At 37.8% G+C, this 9,922-nt stretch overlaps 1 protein-coding gene across 1 annotated transcript in view; it reads left to right on the top strand.

Annotated features, from left to right (window-relative positions):
* Window positions 1-9,922, top strand: part of LOC145540482 (uncharacterized) — a 177,888-nt gene that overhangs the window by 86,942 nt on the left and 81,024 nt on the right. The gene's annotated exons all lie outside the window — the stretch shown is intronic.

The following is a 9,922-nucleotide window of genomic DNA, read 5'->3' as shown; positions in this document are numbered from 1 at the left end:
TATTTTAAAAGTAGAGCTAACAATTTATGGAATTGAATAAAAAGAGAGCAGTTAAGAATGAGTTCAAAGATTTTAGTAAAAACATCGAGGTTAGAGTTGCTGTTTACTGAGATCGAGAAAGCTGAAAACGTAGGTTTGGGGAGGAAATGTCTTTGGTTTTGTCACGTGATAAGTGTGACATGACAGTCAGACTAGGTAGTTGGGATAAATAAGCTTGGAATTCAGGGAAGAATTGACATTGAGTATATATATTTAGGAATTTCAAGCATAAATATGATATTTAAAACTGTAAAACTGGGATAACTCCCTAACCAGCAATTATAGACAGCAAAGTGAAGCAATGAACTCTTCAGTAAAGTAATGTGTAGAGGCTGGAAGATGAAGAGAATCAGCAAAGAAGACTGAGATGGAGGGAACATTATGGGAAGAAGGAAATCTAAAGATGGTGCTCTCCAGAACTCCAAGTGAAGACAGTGTCATGAGAGGGACCTCCCTCGTGGTTCAGTGACTGAGACTCCATGTTTCCACAGCAGGGGGCATGGGTCTGATCCTTGGCTAGGGAACTAAGATCCTTTATGCTGCAGTGCAGCAAAAACAAACAAAAAAAGGCTAAAAAAGAAGACAGTGTAATGAGGAGGAAGTGAGGGGCTGAGTCAAAGGCTCCTGATATGTAATATGATGACAGAATTAAGCCCTGAACCTGGTAATGTGGACGTCACTGTAATCTTGTTAAGAGCAGTTTTGGTTGGAGTGATTAAAGTAGGCTGAGGAGAGAACGGAAGGTGTTGAATTGAAGAAAGCACAAAAAATAGACTCTTAGAAGATGTTTTTCGGGAAGAGAAGCAAGGAAATGAGATAGTAACTAGAACATGAGCAAAAACAGAGGTGATACGTGTGTGTGTGTAGAATGGCTGGCAGCTGGTGGAAAGGTGTGTCAGCACAAGAATATGCAGCAGAATCCTTTTATTCCACCTTGGTTAATTGTGTGTTCTCAGTCACTCAGTCAAGTCTGACTCTATGCAACCCTATGGACTATAGCCTTCCAGGCTCCTCTGTCCATGGGATTTTCCTGGCAAGAACACTGGAGTGGATTGCCATTTCCTTCTCCAGGGAATTATTCCTGACTCAGGGATCTAACCCGTGTCTCTTGCATCTCCTGCCTTGACAAGCAGATTGTTTCCCACTGTGCCACCTGGGTTGCAATTGTGTTTTTCCTGAAAGCCTAGAATGTTCTCAATCCTGATTGCAGTTTAGAATCCCATGGAGAAACTCTGAAAAAATACTGATTCTTAGGGTCCATCCCCAGAGTTAATTGGTCTGCATACTAGCATAACAAAAAAAGAAAAAATATTCTCCAAGCCATTGAGAACCACTGGGTCAGATGTTATAACATTTTATGTATTGTAAGTGACTGGAAAATTGAACAATTCTGTGTGATGGCAGCATCAGCACTGTAAGAAACAGGACTCGTGTATTTCAGAAAGATAAGATTATGTTACTGCAGGCTGAGTTCTCAAGGAAGCAGGTGTTGAGACAGGTTGAATGTTTACTGTGAAAGAAAGGAAAGGAGGCAGGATAGAGCTGAGTGAGAAATCAAGCTACAAAGCAGCCCCACGATGACCTCTGCAGACCTCAGAGAGAGACCTGGAGCTAAAATGTTGTCAGCGTTGTCTTGTGTCGAATTGGAACGACCAGAACTACATGGATGAAGCTTATGGGTTCTCTCTGGGAAGGATGTAGCTCCCTGTAGTGGAAGCTGACCCTGAAGGAGGTGACAGCTGAACACCGCCTGCTGACAGCACGCTCAGCAACTGGGGCCAAAAGCCCCTGCAGGGGGCACTCTGAGGGGAGCCTGAGAGTGTCCTCCATGGATGTGAATGTCACAGGTTATGTACCTGGTTTTGGTCTGCAAGACAGGCTAGCAGGACAACATGAACTTCCTTCTTAAGTCCCATGAGACTCAGCCAGAGTTAGGTTATTTTGAGGAACTTGTTTAAATAACAATATTTGAATCAATGTTATTATTTTTCTTAAAGTTCTGTTGCGCATATACGCAAACATAACTGGTTCACTAATGTGATCAAAGTTCATCTATGATGGGAGTTGAAGAAATATTAGTTCCATTTCCTACAGTATGTTCTTTGATAACTAAGAAATATTGAAATTGTAGGAAGTTTTGGACAATTTTTTCTGTCAGTCAATTTATAGTTTAAGTATGTAACAATTTAAAATTATAAATACAACTAAGAAGATGGATCAGTAGATAAAAATAAGATGCTTGAAATCAGTGACAGTGTTCATGTTAATGATGAAAGTTTAGAACAACCTAAGACCAGGGAGGTGTGTTTTGTCTCTGAGACATTTTGCACTGTTATCAGCAATGCTGCTCCCACCACAGTGAGAAAAATGCATGGAGAAATCAAATGAAAAGAGACAGTAAAAGAGAAAGATCTACTTAGAAGTTTATTAAAAATGTGAAGCCTGTCATTGAGGAGATGCAAATGAGTCCAAAACACAGTATTTCTTGTAGCCATTACCATTGCAATGCTATATATGTATTTTTTAAAGTACACATTTTGAACGAAAAATCACAAGATATCTTTCAACTAAATAGAGACATCATAGCTAGAGGTTATGTAATGAAAAGTATAAACCCCAATCAAATGGAGGCTTGCTTGATAGTCCTTTTACGGTCAGATAAACTAAGATCTGGCTTCATTGCTATGAAGCTTTGAAAGTCCTCCCTTGAAAGCAGAGCCATTGTAGGTAAAAGGAGGAGGGAGAGATGCTTTTATAGAGATGTATATCTTGAATTGACTCAATGTTCACTTAAATGAGTCTGAAGCAGGAATATGTGAATTGCCTTTAATTGGAAAATTTAAATGTAATTTCCCTCCCCACCATCAGTGAGATAGGGTCTCACAAGATGGTTTAATTCAATTATAGAAATTAAGAACACTACCTGATTACTTACTCTTCTGTGTGTAATGTTAATTTTTCAGGTGACAAATGTATTATTTATTTTATTGAAAAAGAGTAATTATCCAAATGAGTTTAAATATTTAGTTTATATTTTATTTACATGATAAAATGACAATATTTATAATGAAGTAAAGAACAGCATCCACTATCTTTATACACTGAAAAAGTGATTTAATGTGTCTTTCCTTTGAAAGTCAAAGACATTGTATCATTGACCATATGACGCCAGAGATTCTACTTATCAGCAACTGGCACAGTTATAAAAATATCCACCAACAAGTACCTAAAATTATTTTTCATCCAACACATTTTTGGCAACATTCTGGCAACAATTATTCTGTCGTAGCTCATAAAGTAATTTTAAAAAACTGTTGTCATTTGTATCCACATACTTATGTGAATCCTAGTTCTCAAAATATTATGACGTTCATACCCAAAAGAGAAACTGATTGGGTGTCAAATCTGAAGTGTGCACCAGCAGCAGCAGAGGTTGTAATCTTTCATTCAGCCAGATTTTCTCATATTGTTAGTAGTTAATTTCATTAGTGACTTCATTAATGCACTAACTTTTCATCCATTAATCAATGAAGGAGGTAGGAAGATTTTATTGTTTTAGCTGATGGCAAGAATTTTTTAAAATTATTTTTTATTGAAGGATAATTACAATATTGTGTTAGTTTCTGCCATACATCAACATGGATTAACGGGGAGCCTCCCTCCTACCTTCTATCCCATCCCATCCCTCTAGGTTGTCACAGAGCTCTGGCTTGAGTTCCCTGAGTCATATAGCAATATCTCCCTGGCTATCTACTTTATATTTGTTTTCATATTATTCTCTCCATTTGTCCCACCCTCTCCTTCTTACCCCCATATTTGTAAGCCATTCTCAATGTCTGCGTCTCCACTGCTGCTCTGCAAATGGGGCTCATCAGTACCATCTTTCTACATTCCATATATATGAGTTAATATACAATATTTGTGTTTCTCTTTCTGACTTACTTTACTCTGTAGACTAGGCTCTAGGTTCATCTATCTCATTAGCACTGATTCAAATGCATTCCTTTTTATGGCTGAGTAATATTCTATTGTATATATTTACCACAACTTCTTTATCCATTCATCTGTCAAGTGACATCTAGGTTTCTTCCATGTCTTAGCTACTGTAAATAGTGCTGCAATGAAAATTTGGGTCTTTTTCAATTATAGTTTTCTCAGGGTATATGCCCAGTAGTGAGATTGGGTCATCTGGTATTTTATTCCTAGTTTTTTAAGAAATCTCCATACTGTCTTCCATAGTGGTTATAACAATTTACATTCCCACCAACAAAGCAAGAGGGTTCCCTTTTCTCCACATCCTCTCCAGCATTTATTGTTTGTAGACTTTTTGATGATGGCCATTCTAACTGGTGTGAAGTGATATTTCATTGTAGTTTTGATGTGCATTGCTCTAATAATGAGTGATGTTGAGCATCATTTCATGTGTTTATTAGCCATCTGTATGTCTTCTTTGGAGAAATGTCTGTTTAGGTCTTCTCACATTTTGATTGAGTTGTCCTTTTTTCTGTTATTGAGTTGCATGAGCTGCTTGTATTTTTTGGAAATTAATCCTTTGCCAGTTGTTTCATTTGCTATTATTTTCTCCCATTTTGAGGGCTGTCTTTTCACCTTGTTTATAGTTTCTTTGCTGTGCTAAAGCTTTTAAGTTTAATTAGGTCCCATTTGCTTATATTTGTTTTTATTTCCATTACTTTAGGAGGTGAGTCATAGACGATCTTGCTGTGATTTATGTCACAGAGTGTTCTGCCTATGTCTTCCTCTGAGAGTTTTATAGTTTCTGGTCTTACATTTAGGTCTTAATCTATTTTGAGTTTATGTTTGTATATGGTGTTAGGAAGTGTTCTAATTTCATTCTTTACACGTAGCTGTCCATTTTCCCAGAACCACTTATTGAAGAGACTGTCTTTGGCCCAACATGGCAAGAAATTTTAAACCGTTATATATTAACAGAAATTTGACCTCATCACATAAAGGATGGCAAAAACCACACATATTTTAAAGATAAGGACACTTTAAATTAATTTTCAACCTGTCATCTTAACTTAAACCCCCAAACTCCTTAGGAATAGCTCTACAGCCTCTACAGTACAGTTCAGTTCAGTCGCTCAGTCGTGTCCGACTCTTTGCGACACCACGGACTGCAGCACGCCAGGCCTCCCTGTCCATCACCAACTCCCAGAGTTTACTCAAACTCATGTCCACTGAGTCGGTGATGCCATCCAACCATCTCATCCTCTGTCACCCCCTTCTCCTCATGCCTTCAATCTTTCCCTGCATCAGGGTCTTTTCAAATGAGTCATTTCTTCACATCAGGTGGCCAAAGTATTGGAGTTTCAGCTTCAGCATCAGCGCTTCAAATGAATATTAAGGACTGATTTCCTTTAGGATTGACTGGATGGATCTCCTTGCAGTCCAAGGGACTCTCAAGAGTCTTCTCCAACACCACAGTTCAAAAGCATCAATTCTTCGGCGCTCAACTTTATAGTCCATCTCTCACATCCATACATGACTACTGGAAAAACCATAGCTTTGACTAGATGGACCTTTGTTAGCAAAGTAATGTCTCTGCTTTTTAATATGCTGCCTAGGTTGGTCATAACTTTTCTTCCAAGGAGCAAGCCTGTTTTAATTTAATGGCTGCAGTCACCATCTGCAGTGATTTTGGAGCCCCCAAAAATAAAGTCTGTCACTGTTTCCAGGAGAAACTTCAGAAATATTGATGTGTATAAATGGGATCCAGGAGAAATTCTAAAAAATTGACTTTACTTTTTGAAACAGCAAAATTTAGCAAAAAGTACAGTTTCCATAGATCCCTGCCCTACACATGCATAGCTGTTTCCATTATCAACATCCCCTACCAGAATGGTATATTTGTTATAGTTGATGAAACTACACTGATGCAGTATTATCACTCAGAGTCCATAATTTACATTAAGATTCACTCTTTGTGTTGTACATTCTATGGACTTGGGCAAATTTATGGATATTTAAGCAAGGGAGCAGAGTTGTTTTTAGAATTATTACTTTGATAGTCATATAGGCTGTGTTGTAAAATATTGTAGCCACTAGCCACATGTGGCTACTTAAAAATTACTTAAAATTAATAATAGTAATATTTGAGTCACTTGATTACTGTAGTCACATAATAGCTTAATAGCTACATGTGGCTACTGTACTGGACAGCATAGATAAGGCACATTTCCATAATGCAGGACCTTCTAATTGACAATTATGTATATAAAGGATGAACTGTAGAGATGAAAAACTGGTAGCAAGAAAAACAACTAAGAATTTATTAATGTAGTAGGATACTGACTCAAAAAATGAGGTAAAAATTTATATTCCGTAATACTTTTTGTTTTTTTCTGGCTGTGCCACGTGGCATGCTGGATCTTAGTTCCCCAACCAGGGATTGAACTAATGACCCCTGGCATGGAAGCTCGGAGTCTTAACTACTGGACCACCAGGGAAGTCCCTCTATAATACTTTTTTACACAACATATTTTAAAAAATCATAATTTTTCAGGAAGAAGAAAGAGGAGAAAGTAATCTACTAAAATACAATTGAACTTTAGACTGATTTTGTTATAATTACAGAATTTCCTCTAGAAATGAACTTCATAGTCTTTTTGTCTAAGCCCCTATTTGACTGAATCCACTTCAATTGGTCATTCAGCTTATGTTTGAACATGAAGCAGTGAGCACATGGTCTCCTGAGATGTGACATGTCACCCTGGAAGACTGTCCAGGTGGAATCTGTCCTGAAGTGGCTGATGCAGCCTTCTGGAAAGCTCAGGGCTTTCAGGGTTGTGTGTGCTGATTACCAGTTAGGGAAGGAGCTGAGTCAGATCGGAAGGACTCCTGCATTTAGGTCCAAGCTCCACCTCTGAAAACATAGGCAGTCTCTTTTTCTGTATTCATCCTCACTTTCAAATAGAAAAAATCAATAAATAAATAACCCCCCAAAGACAAAACCCTCTATAAAGAGTCACAGGATAAAGTTATATGGGGTAACACGCTTGAGAAATTTGAAGTGCTGGGGGTATAGAAGTTTTTATTATTACAAAGCCCTGGGGAACTCTGGTGACAAAATCAGGTCCAAGAAAGCTGATATCATAGCAGGGTAACACCTTGAGGAGTTGAAAGTTGTTGTTACAGCAGGTCCACTTTATGAAACTTGTGAAAGAATAAGACTACATAGTTATATTAGGTTATTAGAACATGCGTAAGTAAAGATTAATATATTCCTAGTACAGGAGATCAGAAAAAGGCATTCTTTTACATATATTTCTTATTACTGGTTCAGGTAAGAATATGAAAATTCAGGTCTATAAATTAGTGCAGACTTGGAGGACTAAAACTCCTACAAAAAGAAATTCTAATTTTTTTAAATAGATGAATCTTTGATCCCTATGTTGATTTTTTTTAAAAGTGTTCTTCTCTTTATTAATTTCAACAGAATTTTGTGCAGTTGGAAACAGTATGTATGTGTGAAACATACACAATGTTAGGTGCATTTATGGTTTCAGGTTTCTTATGAGAACTGTATACCTTCTCCTCATCCTCCCTCCCACAAAGTATTTTCTGGCCATAGATTGAGGGCATGTCTTCTACACCATGTAAGCCCGTCCCTCTCTGATCTGCCTTTCACTAGCCTCCCCTTTGGCTTCACCACCATCATTTTTCTAAAGATCTGTGGCTCTGACATGAAGCACTCTTTGGACACTCTTTTCTCCTTTTGGTTCCTAAGACTAAAGAATGTCTGCAGATCAGTCATCAAACATAGCTTACACCTGTGGTGATTTTTTTTTTTTTTTTCTGGTTGAGATATAACTGACATAGAACTTTGTATTAGTTTTAGGTGTACTAAAACTTTTATTTAGAATGACTTTACAGAAATAGAATGAGAAAGTAAAATGTCCAGATATTTCTGGGAAAGTCTGCTAGTTTTAACATCAGGTCAATTTCCGTTAAGGATAACAACTAGAAAGCTCATTTTCCACCAGTAAAGACAATGACTATACTGACACAATTTGGATTTTAATGAAACAAAAATTGGCTGAGGGGCTTGACTGTTTCACTGCTTAAGAAAATTTAGAAAAAAATGTCTACAAGTACTGAAGTTTGCTGTATTGCTATTGAGACAGACGGAAGAAAGTGGTGCTGGTTTTTAATCTGAAACTAACAGTATGACAAAAAACCGTATGTGAAATAAATGCATATTGTTAGAAGTTGCCTAAGCAATTTTCTTTGGTAATTGAATCTGTCCTCATTTATGAAACAAGTATACTGTGTATAGTATCACCTGGGTGCAGTGGGAGATTAAAAAGTAGTAGAATAAGAGGTGATTTCCTTCATATACTTAAAATCTTTCTCTTGTAAAAACGGGACTGGCCTTCCAAAGACAGTGTCCTGCTCCTCACCCAATAGGCTACTTTCTGTCTAGTCTCCAACAGTCACTTTTCCTGGCCTCAGATTTCTCTTTCATATAATTCAGGAACTTGATTAGGTGAGCTGAGGAATATCATTATGGCTTTATTTCTACTTAATAGCAATGATTGTTTGATCCTTTAATAAAGCCATTTATTGACATATTGTATCACATTTAATTTTCACAAAAATTATTCTTACACCATTGTATATCCCTGACTTTGAGAGAGTAAATAATATATTCAAGGTCACAGATTTTGCAGGAGACAAAGACAGGATTTGATCCCATGCCCAGGAAACCACGACATGTATTTTGCACAGTGTTAAACCATTTTTGCAGCACAACCTGTGACTAACCAGAATAAATTTCTTAATCTGTTAGCAACCAGGGGGATCATAGCAGGACAAAGAGGCTCTCACACACTGCATTTTTTGGTTTTTTTTTGTCATAAAGAGCCAAAATATGGTGAAATAAAATTATCAGGTTCAGGTGTTTAGGAGTGGTGACAACGTGACTATCTCAGCTCAGCTTATTCAAAAACCATTCAACTTTTTGTGACATTCAATTCACCTTTATCAAAAAACATTTTACTTTCAGATAAGTGTAGATTCCCATGTAGCTCTCAGAAATAATACAGAGAAATCCCAGATGCCCTTTCCCTAGTTTCTCTTATAGTTAACTCCTGAATTACTGCTCTTGGGGAGGAAGACATTTTCCTCTGCCTTCTAGGTTCTTCTGGCTGATTTAAGTATATAATTGACATGAGAGAGATTCACAGGAGAAAAATCAAACCAAAGCTTAAAAACATGTATATGCTGGAGAGGGCTTCCCTGGTGGCTCAGTGATAAAGAATCTGCCTGCCGATGCAAGACAGGCACTACTTACCATCTGAACAACAACAACAACAACAACAACAACAACAACAAATGCTGGAAAGACCCAGGAAAACTGACTAATTCACCAAAATGGCCAGATATCTCATCTTAAATTTCATCCTCTGCTAAAGACAAAACAGGATGTTGACAGTGGGGAGAGTCAGTTATGGGAAGGCTGAGTGCCAAAGAACTGATGGTTTTGAATTGTGGTGCTGGAGAAGACTCTTGAGAGTCCCTTGGACAGCAAGGAGATCAAACCTGTCAGTCCTAAAGGAAATCAACCCTGAATATTCACTGGAAGGACTGATGTTGAAGCTGAAGATCCAATACTTTGGCCACCTAATGGAAGAGCCAACTCACTGGAAAAGACCCTAATGCTAGGAAAGATTGAGGGCAGGAGGAGACGGGGGTGACAGGGGATGAGATGGTTGGATGGCATCACCGATTGACTCATTGGAGAGGAGTTTGAGCAAACTTCGTGGGATAGTGAAGGACAGGGAAGCCTGGCATGCTGCAGTCCTTGGGGTTGCAGAGTTGCACACAAGTTAGCAACAGAACAATGTACAAAAGAACAGAT

Source organism: Giraffa tippelskirchi, chromosome 3, assembly GCF_054371585.1.
Source record: "Giraffa tippelskirchi isolate mGirTip1 chromosome 3, T2T-mGirTip1v1.2.pri, whole genome shotgun sequence".
NCBI lineage: Eukaryota > Metazoa > Chordata > Mammalia > Artiodactyla > Giraffidae > Giraffa > Giraffa tippelskirchi.
Note: the sequence above shows the minus strand (reverse complement) of the source record. Positions and strands in the feature narration are given on the sequence as shown.